Source organism: Puma concolor, chromosome E1 (assembly GCF_028749965.1).
Source record: "Puma concolor isolate L17-30 chromosome E1, mPumCon1.1.hap2, whole genome shotgun sequence".
NCBI lineage: Eukaryota > Metazoa > Chordata > Mammalia > Carnivora > Felidae > Puma > Puma concolor.
This window is the reverse complement of record NC_141680.1, coordinates 40,169,995-40,180,567: the sequence shown is the minus strand read 5'-3', so window position 1 is coordinate 40,180,567 and position 10,573 is coordinate 40,169,995. Positions and strand designations below refer to the sequence as shown.

At 50.3% G+C, this 10,573-nt stretch overlaps 1 protein-coding gene across 12 annotated transcripts in view; it reads right to left on the bottom strand.

The window, feature by feature from the left end:
• Window positions 1-3,066: 3,066 nt before the first annotated feature.
• The window catches only part of CDK12 (cyclin dependent kinase 12), a 79,629-nt gene continuing 72,122 nt past the window's right edge, over window positions 3,067-10,573 (bottom strand). For 8 of the 12 annotated variants that reach the window (XR_015244131.1, XR_015244127.1, XR_015244128.1 and 5 more), the window contains 2 exons: window positions 7,836-10,573; window positions 3,067-6,044 (listed from right to left, as the gene is read on the bottom strand). The exon at window positions 7,836-10,573 is cut by the window's right edge. The gene's annotated coding sequence lies outside the window, so the exon portion shown is untranslated. The remainder of the gene's footprint in view (window positions 6,045-7,835) is intronic. The other 4 variants (XR_015244133.1, XR_015244137.1, XR_015244136.1 and 1 more) reach the window with 1 other exon arrangement.

Here is a 10,573-nt window from a genome sequence, read left to right as displayed (position 1 = left end):
CAATGATTGCCACAGCTCTGGAAAAAACTGGCTTCAAATTCTCCACCAGCTCCCTCTTCCCCAGGGCTGTGGAGAGCTAAAGATTGGAGTTAGCCAAAGAGGGCAGGGCTACAGAAGAAATTTCCCAGGTCTGGCCCTTGGACAGGACAGCTCTGAGGCACTAGAGGGAGACTGTCAGGTCTTGTAGGAAGAGAGGCCCCACCCAAAGAGGGATGGGAGTGGTGGAGAGTCTGATGTGAATTTAGAAATTAAATCTATGCCAGGCCAGTGAGGTGGAGAGCAGTTTTGCCCTTCTACCCTGACAAGGAAGCAGATCTGATTGGAAGTTTCCACGTCACCTTCCAGTTAAGAAGGGATTTAAGTATATGGAGGAAACTTACCTCCTTCAAGGAGAAGGGACGGATTCATCCAACACAGCAGCAGGGATGGAAGCCAGCCCCTCATCTCCCTTTCTCTTCCTTGCTAGAGAGTCCCATTAACCATTGATAACTGTCAGGGAGGTCTTAACCCCATTTTACAGATTAATAAACCAAGGCTAAAAAAGGTAAAGTTACTTGCCCAGGTAACAAACCAAGTGGCAGGACTAGAAAGGCCCTCCGGCCTGGCTCCCGGATGCTCTTTCCACTGAGGCCTCACCGCAACACCTGGAGTAGGGAGCCACCATTTTGTGGCCAGACCACCCTCTGCTAGATTTGGGCACAGGTTCTCTAATTCACAGAGGCCCGTGGGCTTCGTTTGAGCTCAGATCCTTGCCGTGTCCAGTGTTGTTTGGGCAGACCCTGTCCCTGCTTCCCCCTGAGAACTGGATTTAAGGCTCCTAGAGAGGCCTGCAGTCACCCGGGCTTGGCCCACGTGATCAGTGCTCCTGGAAGATGTCACCTTTCCCATTTTGCCAAGGCTTCTTCTGAAGTTCTCAGTCCATCACTGTGCTCCCTCCCCACCCCAAACCCTCCAGACTTTCGGGTTAGGGTGCAAAATTTTTGCCAAGGGCAGGTCCCAAGACCCGCGGCGTTCATGGCCCAGGGCAGGCGCCTTGGGCGGTAGCACTGAACCGGGCCCGCCACAGCTCCGCTCCTCCTTTGGGCCCTCCCGGCCCACGAAGGGGGGCAAAGGCTGCCCCTGCCCTTCCTCCTTGACCTGTCCAGCGGGCCGCAGCGGGGCACCGAGGGGCCGGCAGCCCGAAGAGCGGCTGGGGGCGAGGGCCGGGGAAGGGGTCCGCAGATGCCGCCTCGGCCCCCCTTCCCTGACCGGGGCCCCCACGGTGTCGGGGAGCAGGAGGAATCAATCAGGATAATGAAGCCGCAGCCTGCCACGCACCGCGGGGGCACTGAGGAGCCGGGGCCAGTGCCAAGTCCGCCAGACGGTTCGGAGGAGCCGAGCCCGGCACGGCCCGGCGGCGGCGGCGACGGCGGCGGCGGCGGCGGCGGCGGCGGCGGAGGAGGAGGAAACCCGGTGCCGGCGCGGAGGCCGGACGAAGCACCGCGCAGGTCCTTGGCAACAGCGCCTTGGCAACCGGGACGCCCGAGAGGAATCTTAAAGCTGCAGAGCCTCCTTTCCTCACCGCTGCCTCCTCCTGGACCTCAGGGAAAAGGGTCGTGCCCAGAGTTAGTGGTGGGAGTCAGGCCCTGTGCCTCTCGGGACTTGGGGGTCCAACTCATACCCTTACTCCTTCATTCATCAAATGTAGATTGAACCTACGTGCCCAAGCACGGGCTAGACACTGGGGAGGGGAACGGGCTGTGATTAAAAACATGCACAAAGTCCTGCCAAGAGGAGTTCACAGTCTAGCGCGCAAGGCAGACCAGACTGGCTGAGGTGAGCAAAACCCCGTACTACCCAGGATGAAGGGGCTTAGGCTGGAGGGCTGAGGGGCTATTACAAAATAATCCTGCAGCACCTGCTTTGTTCTAGGCCGTGGGTTAGTTTGTTCCTGGACTGTGCTATTATCCCTCCAAAAGTCCTGTGAGATGGGTATTATTTTCATTACCATCATTTTCGATCCTATTTTAAAGAAGAATAATCAGGGGCACCTGGGTGGCTCAGTCAGTTAAGCCTCAGACTCTTGATTTCCGCTCAGGTCATGATCTCATGATTAGTGAGATCGAGCCCCTCATTGGTCTTTGCACTGGCAGTACAGAGCCTGCTTGGGATTCCCCCGCGCTCTGCTCCTCCCCTACTCACACGCACTCTCTCTCAAAATAAATAAGTAAACATTAAAAAAAAAAAAAAAAGATGAACAATCAGAGGTCCAGAGTGGCAAAGGGACTTTTCCAAAATCCGATATTATGTTTTGGACAATTTAGGACTTTTGACTCTGGCCAGCTTTCATTGCAGCATGATGTCTGGAAGGTTAGACCTGAGTGAGGACTTCCCAATACAAATCATGTAGGAAATGAGGAGAAAGAGTAGCTGAAGGTAGAGATGGCTACTTCTCTCTTCTGCTGCCCACTAGACCAACCTTGTCTGCATGGCAGGCCTATATGTAAGCAGAGACAACTAGAAGGGGTGACCTCCAGAGGTCCCCCTGGTTCTGCAATTTGATGTCTCCTGCCTGAAGTCTAGGCACTGTGCCACCCTTCTGGGCAGCAGTATTTGGCAGGGGGCTGCAAACTAGGGGAGATTCCAGCCTTCTGAAACAAGGGGTCAGGGATGATGGGGGAGGATTAAAGGGGTGGGAAGGGGCTTTGGCAAAAGAAAGCCAGAGTCAATATCAATAGGAAGACTGGGCTTCATCTTCCCTTCTCTTGTCCACCTATCTTTCTCTTTCTGCACATCCATTCAGGTAAGAAATTTGTGCCAGGGCCTGGGGTAGGCTCAGAGACCTTTGGGAAGGCAAAAAATCACGCTGACTTTATAGCCAGACTCATCTGGTTTCAAATCCTGGCTCTGCCACTTATCAGCTATGTGAGCTTGGGCAGGTGATTCAGTCTCCCTGAACCTCACTCAGTTTCCTCCTCTGTAGAGTACAGACATTAGTATCTACCTTTCAGGGCTATTGTGAGACTTAAATGCATTGAGAAAAATGTATGTATGGTGTCGAGCACATGGTAGATGCTTAACAAATGATAACTTTAAAGATCTCTTTATTTTGATAGTCTGATAATGGCTCCCAAAGATATATCTACCTCTTAATCCCTGGAATCTGTGAATGTTACCATTCTGGAAAAGAAGATCTTTGTAGATGAGATTAAGTTAAGAATCTTGAGATGCAGAGGGGGGTCCTGGGTTGCTCTGTTGGTTAAGCGTCTGACTGGCTCAGGTCATGATCTCATGGTTCGTGAGTTTGAGCCCTGAGTCAGGCTCTGTGCTGACAGTGTGGTACCTGCTTTAGATTCTGTCTCACTCTCTCTGCCCCTCCTCTGCTCATGTTTTCTCTCGCCTGCACTCTCTCTTTCTCAAATAAATAAACATTAAAAAAAAAAAAAGAATCTTGAGATGCAGAGATTATTCTGGATCATCTGGGTGGGCTCTAAATGCCACCACAAGTGTCCTTATAAGAGAGAGGCAGAGGAAGATTATACACACAGAGAAGAATAAAAGGTGATGTGAAGACAGAGGAAGAAATTGGGAGTGATGCAATCACAAGCAAATAAATGCCAAAGACCACTAGAAGCTGAAAGAATAGATTCTCCCTTAGGGCTTCCAGAGAGAGAGCACAGTCCTGCCAACACCTTGATTTTGGCCCAGTGAAACTGATGTTGAACTACTGGCCTCCAGAAATGTGAGTGAATAAATTTGTTGGTTTTTGTTTTTGTTTTTGTTTTGTTTTGTTTTGTTTTTAAGCAACCAAAGTTGTGGTAATTTGTTACAGAAGCTATGGAAAATGAATACATTTACAATGGAGTTTCCAGCTTTTTTTTTTTTTTAAGTTTATTTATTTATTTTAAGAGAGAGAGAGAGAAGGCACAAGCAGGGGAGGGGCAGAGAGGGGGAGAAAGAGAGAATCTCAAGCAGGCTCTGCACTGTCGGCTTAGAGCCTGACTTGGGTTCAATCTCTCAAACCACAAGATCACGACCTGAGTCAAAATCAAGAGTCAGATGCTTAAGCTTAACCAACAGAGCCACCCAGGAGCCCCAGTGGAGAGTCCATCTTGAACAAAACCCAGTACCTTCCCTCTAGGAGTTCAAAGTCCAATGGGAAATGAGAGAACTAAACAGTGCATAGGGATTCCCAGAAGGTAGAAGAGGAAGGTAGCAGAGACAGGGAAGGAATTAGCCAGGTGAGGGGCTAAAGCAGGAAGGGCATTCCAAGCAGAGGAAACAGTGTCAGTAAAGGGGTAGGGAAGAACATTGACTTTAGAAGACTGTCCATGTTTGGGAGGACAGGTGCATGGGGATGTAGGGGGTGGTATGACAGAACTGCTGAGGTAGTTGGCAGGGGCAAGAGGGCCAAGTAGTTTCCAACCCAGAATGGAATCAACCCCTCCACTTTGTGCTGCACTGGGCTTCAAATCAGAGAATGCTAGACTGACCCTAGGCCTTAGAGAACATCCAGTGCAGTCCTCCCATTTCACACATAGGGAAATTGAGGCCCATAGAGAGTGAGTTCATCGAGGGAATAAGCTACAATAAGATGGCTACACTCTGGCCTCTCTCTTGAGCCTCCCTCTTGAGTGTTCCATGTCTGAGGGTCTCAGAGATGCTGCCTGATGGTCCCTCTGTAGAACACATCCAAAAAACACAAGCCCTGTGGTCTCTAAACAAAGGGAGTGATTTGCATATTATTTGCATGTTGCTAATTAGATGAGAGAAGCAGATTCACTTAGCCTTCTCCCTTTGTGTCCCCCTGTCCTATGTCCTTCTCATGGAGTTCTTCTTCCTCATCCATCTGTTGACCTCAGCAACTTCTCCCATAATTCCAGCCCAAGCCTCTCCCCCAAAGGCCCCTTACTCAGCTCCTGCACAACCCCTTCTGTATTAAGTATTTGGTCCTGTCTGGAAAAAGTACCTGGTGGGTCTTTAGTCTGAGTGGAGGATCTTGGAGCAGGTTATGGTGGAAAGGGAGGTGAGGGGTGTTCCAGCTTGAAGTTTTCTCTGGGAATGGGAAACAGTGAGCTCTGTCTCCTTATAGTCCAGGGGCTATCTGAATGGGGCTATGGAGTTGGAGGGGGGGGAGAGTGCTCCTTGGGGATCTGGTGGGCAGGTGCCAGCTGCATGCCCCAGGCCTGCCCCAAGCCTCTTGGCTGGCAGCCACACCAGTCCGTGAAGAAGCTGGCTTCTTTGAGGAAGGAGGATTCCTGGGGAAGGTCAGGAAGCATCCCTTGGCCTGGCAGTCTAACATGGAAAAGGCTGAGGTTACCATGAGAGTTCCTGTGGATCCTCCAATGGGGACAGCACATCCAGATTCTTAATGGCTGTCATCAACCTAGCTCAGAAAAAATGTGAGGCGCTGTGCTCAACTGAGCAGTGTCTCCTTGAGGGTAGGCACTCAGTAAATGTTTTCTGATAATGAGGGGCCACCTGTCTCATGAGAACAGGTAAGGAGGAAAGGGGGCCACAGAGAGGCATAGATTCTGCCTCTCTCACCTCTCATTAGCCTCCTCTTTCCTCTGAAATCAAAGCTATGCCCAGCGCCTCTCCCAAGTGAGATGTATAGGCTTGTCATATGATGACCACCAGAGAAGGCACCACACTGTAATCAAGACAGGTGCACAGGATGAGCACAGGTATCCCTAACCCCTATGCTGGCAGAGTTGCTGTGGTGCTTCATCACCATCATGGCTGACTCAAGGTAGCTGCCAGGAGCTGGGGAACATTGGTGCATTAGGATTCATGGAAAAACGTGGCTCAGGCTAACAACTTGCAGAAACCAACCTGGTTAGGACAGTGGTCTGGATGTGGGAAGACTGCTCTGTATATGTGAATAATTCTTCTCCGTGCATGGGTAATAAGTGAGCTGCGTGTACACATGCTCCACGGGGCTTCAGCAAGCATCCTGACCTGCATGCACATATCCCAGCGCGCACAAGTGTATACTGCACAGGAGTGTCTTCATGGAATTCCATCTTCCTTCTTTCCTCCTCTGGGTCTTCTCTTCTTGTTTCCTGGTAAAATGGGAAGTGGCGTAGGAATATTAGTTTCACTATCCCCAGCCTTGATCCCTTGTGTTGAAGTTCCCTGCCTCCATTTGCCCATGACAGCAACTGGTGGATTCCCTCTTGGTCTTGAGTTGAGGGATCCCAGCTCCTGGGATGACCATCTTGCATCAATTCCTCTGACCTGGTGTGTACCATGCCACTTCCTCATCTAGTGTCCAAGTCGAGGGGAGAGGTGAGAGGTGAGAGGAACTAGGGTGATGCTACAGGAGTGGGAATAGGAAGGGTGGATCAGATACTGTTCGATTTTGCCTGGGTCCCTCTGGAGCACTGCTGCTCATTTAAAATTCCGATTTAAAGCCGAGCGGCTCTTTAAATTTCCACATTAGCATGCCGCCCTGATGCCAGGCCAAGATGTTGGGATGGATTTGGCAGGAACGCCTCTAACAGCGGCAAGCAGCAGCATTTGCCAGCAATAAAACAACGCATGAATAAAAGAAAGCCGGCTTGGCAGCAGCAGCAGCCCAGGTAGCTGGGTGAGCCCAGGAGGGGCCCTCATATTTGGGGCTCAGAGGCATGAAGGCTTGTACAGGGGCATGTGTGAGTATAGGCCTCTGTGGCGATCTTGCCTTCCCCCCTCACCCTCAATCTGTGCCTGCGGTGGAATTTGGGGTGAGGGCCCAGGCAGGATTGGGGTTTCTCCCCTGTGCCTGTCCCACCTCCTTCCCCACAGGCTTATCTTCTTTGAGGAGACAGATGTTGCCTTTGATGAGGACATAGGGACTTGGCCCAGAGCCTGAGTTGTCCTACTTCATTAGGGACCCAGAGAACAGGTGGGGTCAGAGAGAGCAACAATGCCTAGAGTGGCTTCCAGGTCCATGACCCCAGGTACTGGGGTGCTGGGGGGCACTGTCAGGACAAGGCTACTGGGTCAAAGACACCATGAGGACTGAGTATTGATGCCAAGCTGGGTGGGAGAGATGCTCTGGGATGGGCAGTTGGCTAGAATTGGGAGTGGTCTGGGAGAGGAAGGGGCTGCCAAGCCTGATGTAACATTAACTTCCTGCAGATTCAGGTATTTTGTTTGAGGTCAGATGGCAAGGGCAGCAAAGATGTCAGATAAAGCCCCTGGGCTGAAGGCTGGGCACCTCCTAGAGGTCATTTTGTCCATTCCCTGCTTCCCAGGGTCTAGAGACTACAGCCCCAAAGGACTGGCTGCTGGCTCCTGTGTTCCTCTGCTCCAATCACCTAGCTGAGGATCATCACTATCGCCCCAGACATTTCAAAGAACAAGCAGATTGTCTTGTTCTCACCATCTATCCCTCCTACTTGGTCAAACCATCTCCTTCTCTGAAGTCCAGGGGAACGGGACAGGAGCAAACAGAGGAGTGGCAACAGATGGTCTCTGCAGTCTCAGCTAAGGCAGAAAAGAGCGGTTTTCTTCAGAGCACCCTTTTCTGATGGAACTCCTCTCCTCCAGCTCATGAGTGATTTCAGGACCCACATGGAGAGTTGTTGGGACTTTGAATTCTCTCCATCCCTGGAAAAGCTGGAGAGCATACAGGCAGGTCCAGGCACTGGTAAGGTAGGGGCCTCATATCCTGAAACTTGGTTTAGTCCTGTCCTGATGGATTTCTCCCCTCCCAGGGAGAATGAGGTGGCCTGACCTCCCAGGCACCCTGTTCTCTGGTCCATACATTGGGGATGACTCAACTCTGGGGTGAGGAAGTGGATAAAAAACTGAGTTTAGGCCAGAGGGATGTCTTTTGTCATTTATTCATTCATCCAACAAATATTTACCAAATAGTTGCTTTATGCTAGGCACTGTGCTGGGCACTGGGAGCACTTTGGTGAATACAGATAGACGTGGTCACTGTCCTCGTGGAACTTTCCATCTGGTGGGGGAAATAGGATTATTATTATTCAAATGACTGCACAAATAAGTGTGAAATCACTGTTCTAAGTGCTCTGAAAGAAGAATATACAGTACCGTGAAAGTGTATAATCGGGGGACTTGGCTGAGTCCAAGGAGTTGAGGATGAGCTTGCAAAGGAGACAGAGAAAGAGCAGCCAGAGTGTAGAAGAATTGGCAGTGAAATTATAGAATCAAAGGAGAAGTTGGTCAATTGTGTTGAGAGATGCTGAGAGCTCATGAGACACCTATTCACCCTGACACCTCACCTGCTAGTTGTGAGTACAGGTATGGGAAGTCTCTGGCATTGTGCCTGGCTCACAGTTGGTGCTCTGTAATGTTAGCTCCCTTTCCCCCCTCCCCAAGCTGAGTCCTCCCTCCAGGGATCCTAGATGTCTGAAACAAAGGGGCCGCTTAATCTCAGCCTCCTCTGTCAACTCAGACCCCAACCCCTAGCCATCCAGTCCTCAGTGAGGGATTCTGGGCTCCTCCCTGCCTCTTCACATTGGTCCCATGGAGCCCTACCATTTCCTAACCTATTTCCTCCTTTGTGTTGGCATTCCATGAAGAGGGGCTGGGGGCTGGGTCTCATAGAAAGATGTCATTCTGGCTCTGCTTCTGGGCTGAGTCTGAGAAGGGAAGAGTGTTGGAATCCTCAGCAGCTCCCAAAGCTGCCCAGGGTGAATCTGAGTGTCTTAGGTAAGGAGCGGGAGTAGTTGGGGAGATGGGAGGGGGGCTGCCCACCCAAGGCGGCGTAGAGCCCAGAGCCTTTTCCATTGCAGACACCCCATCTGTCTCCCACAGAAGGCTCGGGTTGGAGGAGGTGCCGAAAAGGGGGGTATGGAGGGTGAAATTGTACAGTCTGTGATCTAGTATGACGGCAGTAAAGGTGCTGACTGGGGAGAAGGGTGGAGGGTCAGGGTGGGGTGTTGGCTGGGAGAACTAGAGGTCAGAAGCTGAGACTGGAGGTGGGGAAGATGACAGGGATACTCTGTGCTACCCTCTGTAAGGAGCCCTGTGTTTGATTTTGATTTATAGCTCCCTACCCCAATGACCACAGGGCAAAGAATCACACCCTTCTAGTCAACAGACCAGTAGTGTTCCTAAGCCAAGGACCGGGCTGGATTCATAGCATCTCCCTCTCTCCAGCAGTCAGACCTTTTCCAGACCTTAAAATAATATTTATTTAAATTTGGCAGTTTTCAGAGTGTTTCCTTTCACATATCACTTTAATTGATCCCGCTAAAATCTAGGGAGGTAAACATTATCATTCTTGATCTATAGATGAAGCAACAAGGAGTTTAAATAATTAAGTGGGGGCGGCTGGATGGCTCAGTCAGTTAAGCATCCAACTCTTGGTTTCAGCTCAGGTCATGATCTCATGGTTTGTAAGTTCAAGCCCCACATCAGGCTCTGTGCTGACAGCATGGAGCCTGCTTGGGATTCTCTCTCCCTCTCTCTCTCAAAATAGGTAAATAAACTTAAAAATAAAAAAAAAAAAAAGATTAAGTGAATAACTTGGATCACAGGAGAGTAAGGAGAGGGGGCCCTAACCTAGGGTTCTGACATGCAGCCACTAGGTTATCCTTAGGCCTTCCTTGCTCCTCATTTTTGGTGATTCTGTACAGCCCCCACTGCCAGGTCAGGTTGGGGTCTTCTAGTAGATAGCTCAGAATAACTCCTTCCCTGTGACTGACAAACGTTGAGAGATACCCAGGCCTTTGGGAGATACATACATCCACATAGCTCCCACTCCTGGATACCAACATCCTGACACTAGGAAACTGGACATCCCCAGAGGGATGGGCCTCCCACATATAGAAATATGAGAGGGCTCTAGACTGGAAGTGGTCAGGAAATGAAGGCAAGGCAGGGGGTGGGGAGTGGAAATTGCCAGCCCAGTTAGTTGCCCTGTTATGGTCCACTCCAGGTCCTGAGTAGACCCTTGGGAATCCCTGTGGACACCCCCTCCCCACAATCCAAATTCTTTCTTTTTTTTTTTTTAAATATTTTATTCATTTATTTTTTTGAGAGAGAGAAAGAGAAAGTGAAAGAGTATGAGCAGGGGAGGGACAGAGAGAGAGGTAAACACAGAACCTAAAGTAGGCTCCAGGCTCTGAGCTGTCAGCACAGAGCCAGACACGGGGCTTGAACCCACAAACTGTGAGATCAGGACCTGAGCCGAAGTCAGGAGCTTAACCGACTTAGCCACCCAGGCACCCCCCCCTCCACATCCCAAGTTCTAAATACTCCCCCCCACCACCTATATTTAAGAGAATATGATTCCACAGCTTTCCTACCTACTCCAGTCTTTTTTCCCACTCTTCCCTTTGGAAGTTCTTCCTCAGGTATAACTTTATTTCTTCAGGCTACAGCTTAATCCCTTTAAAAGCCCTTTAAAACAGGTGCCAAGGGAACCCAAGACAGGGCTTGGGTTATTAAATATAAATAGACAGGGGAGGGGAACTGAATATAGTCAGATATTTTCTCTCTCAGTCCCTGCAAGTTATTGGGAAGAAGGCACTAGTGGTTGCTAAGCAACAGGTCTCCATAGAGGACAAGGCATGAGAGGAAAAAGCCTCTTTTGAATATTGAGGTGAGAGGGTAGGGAAGGTGGGGTCAAAGG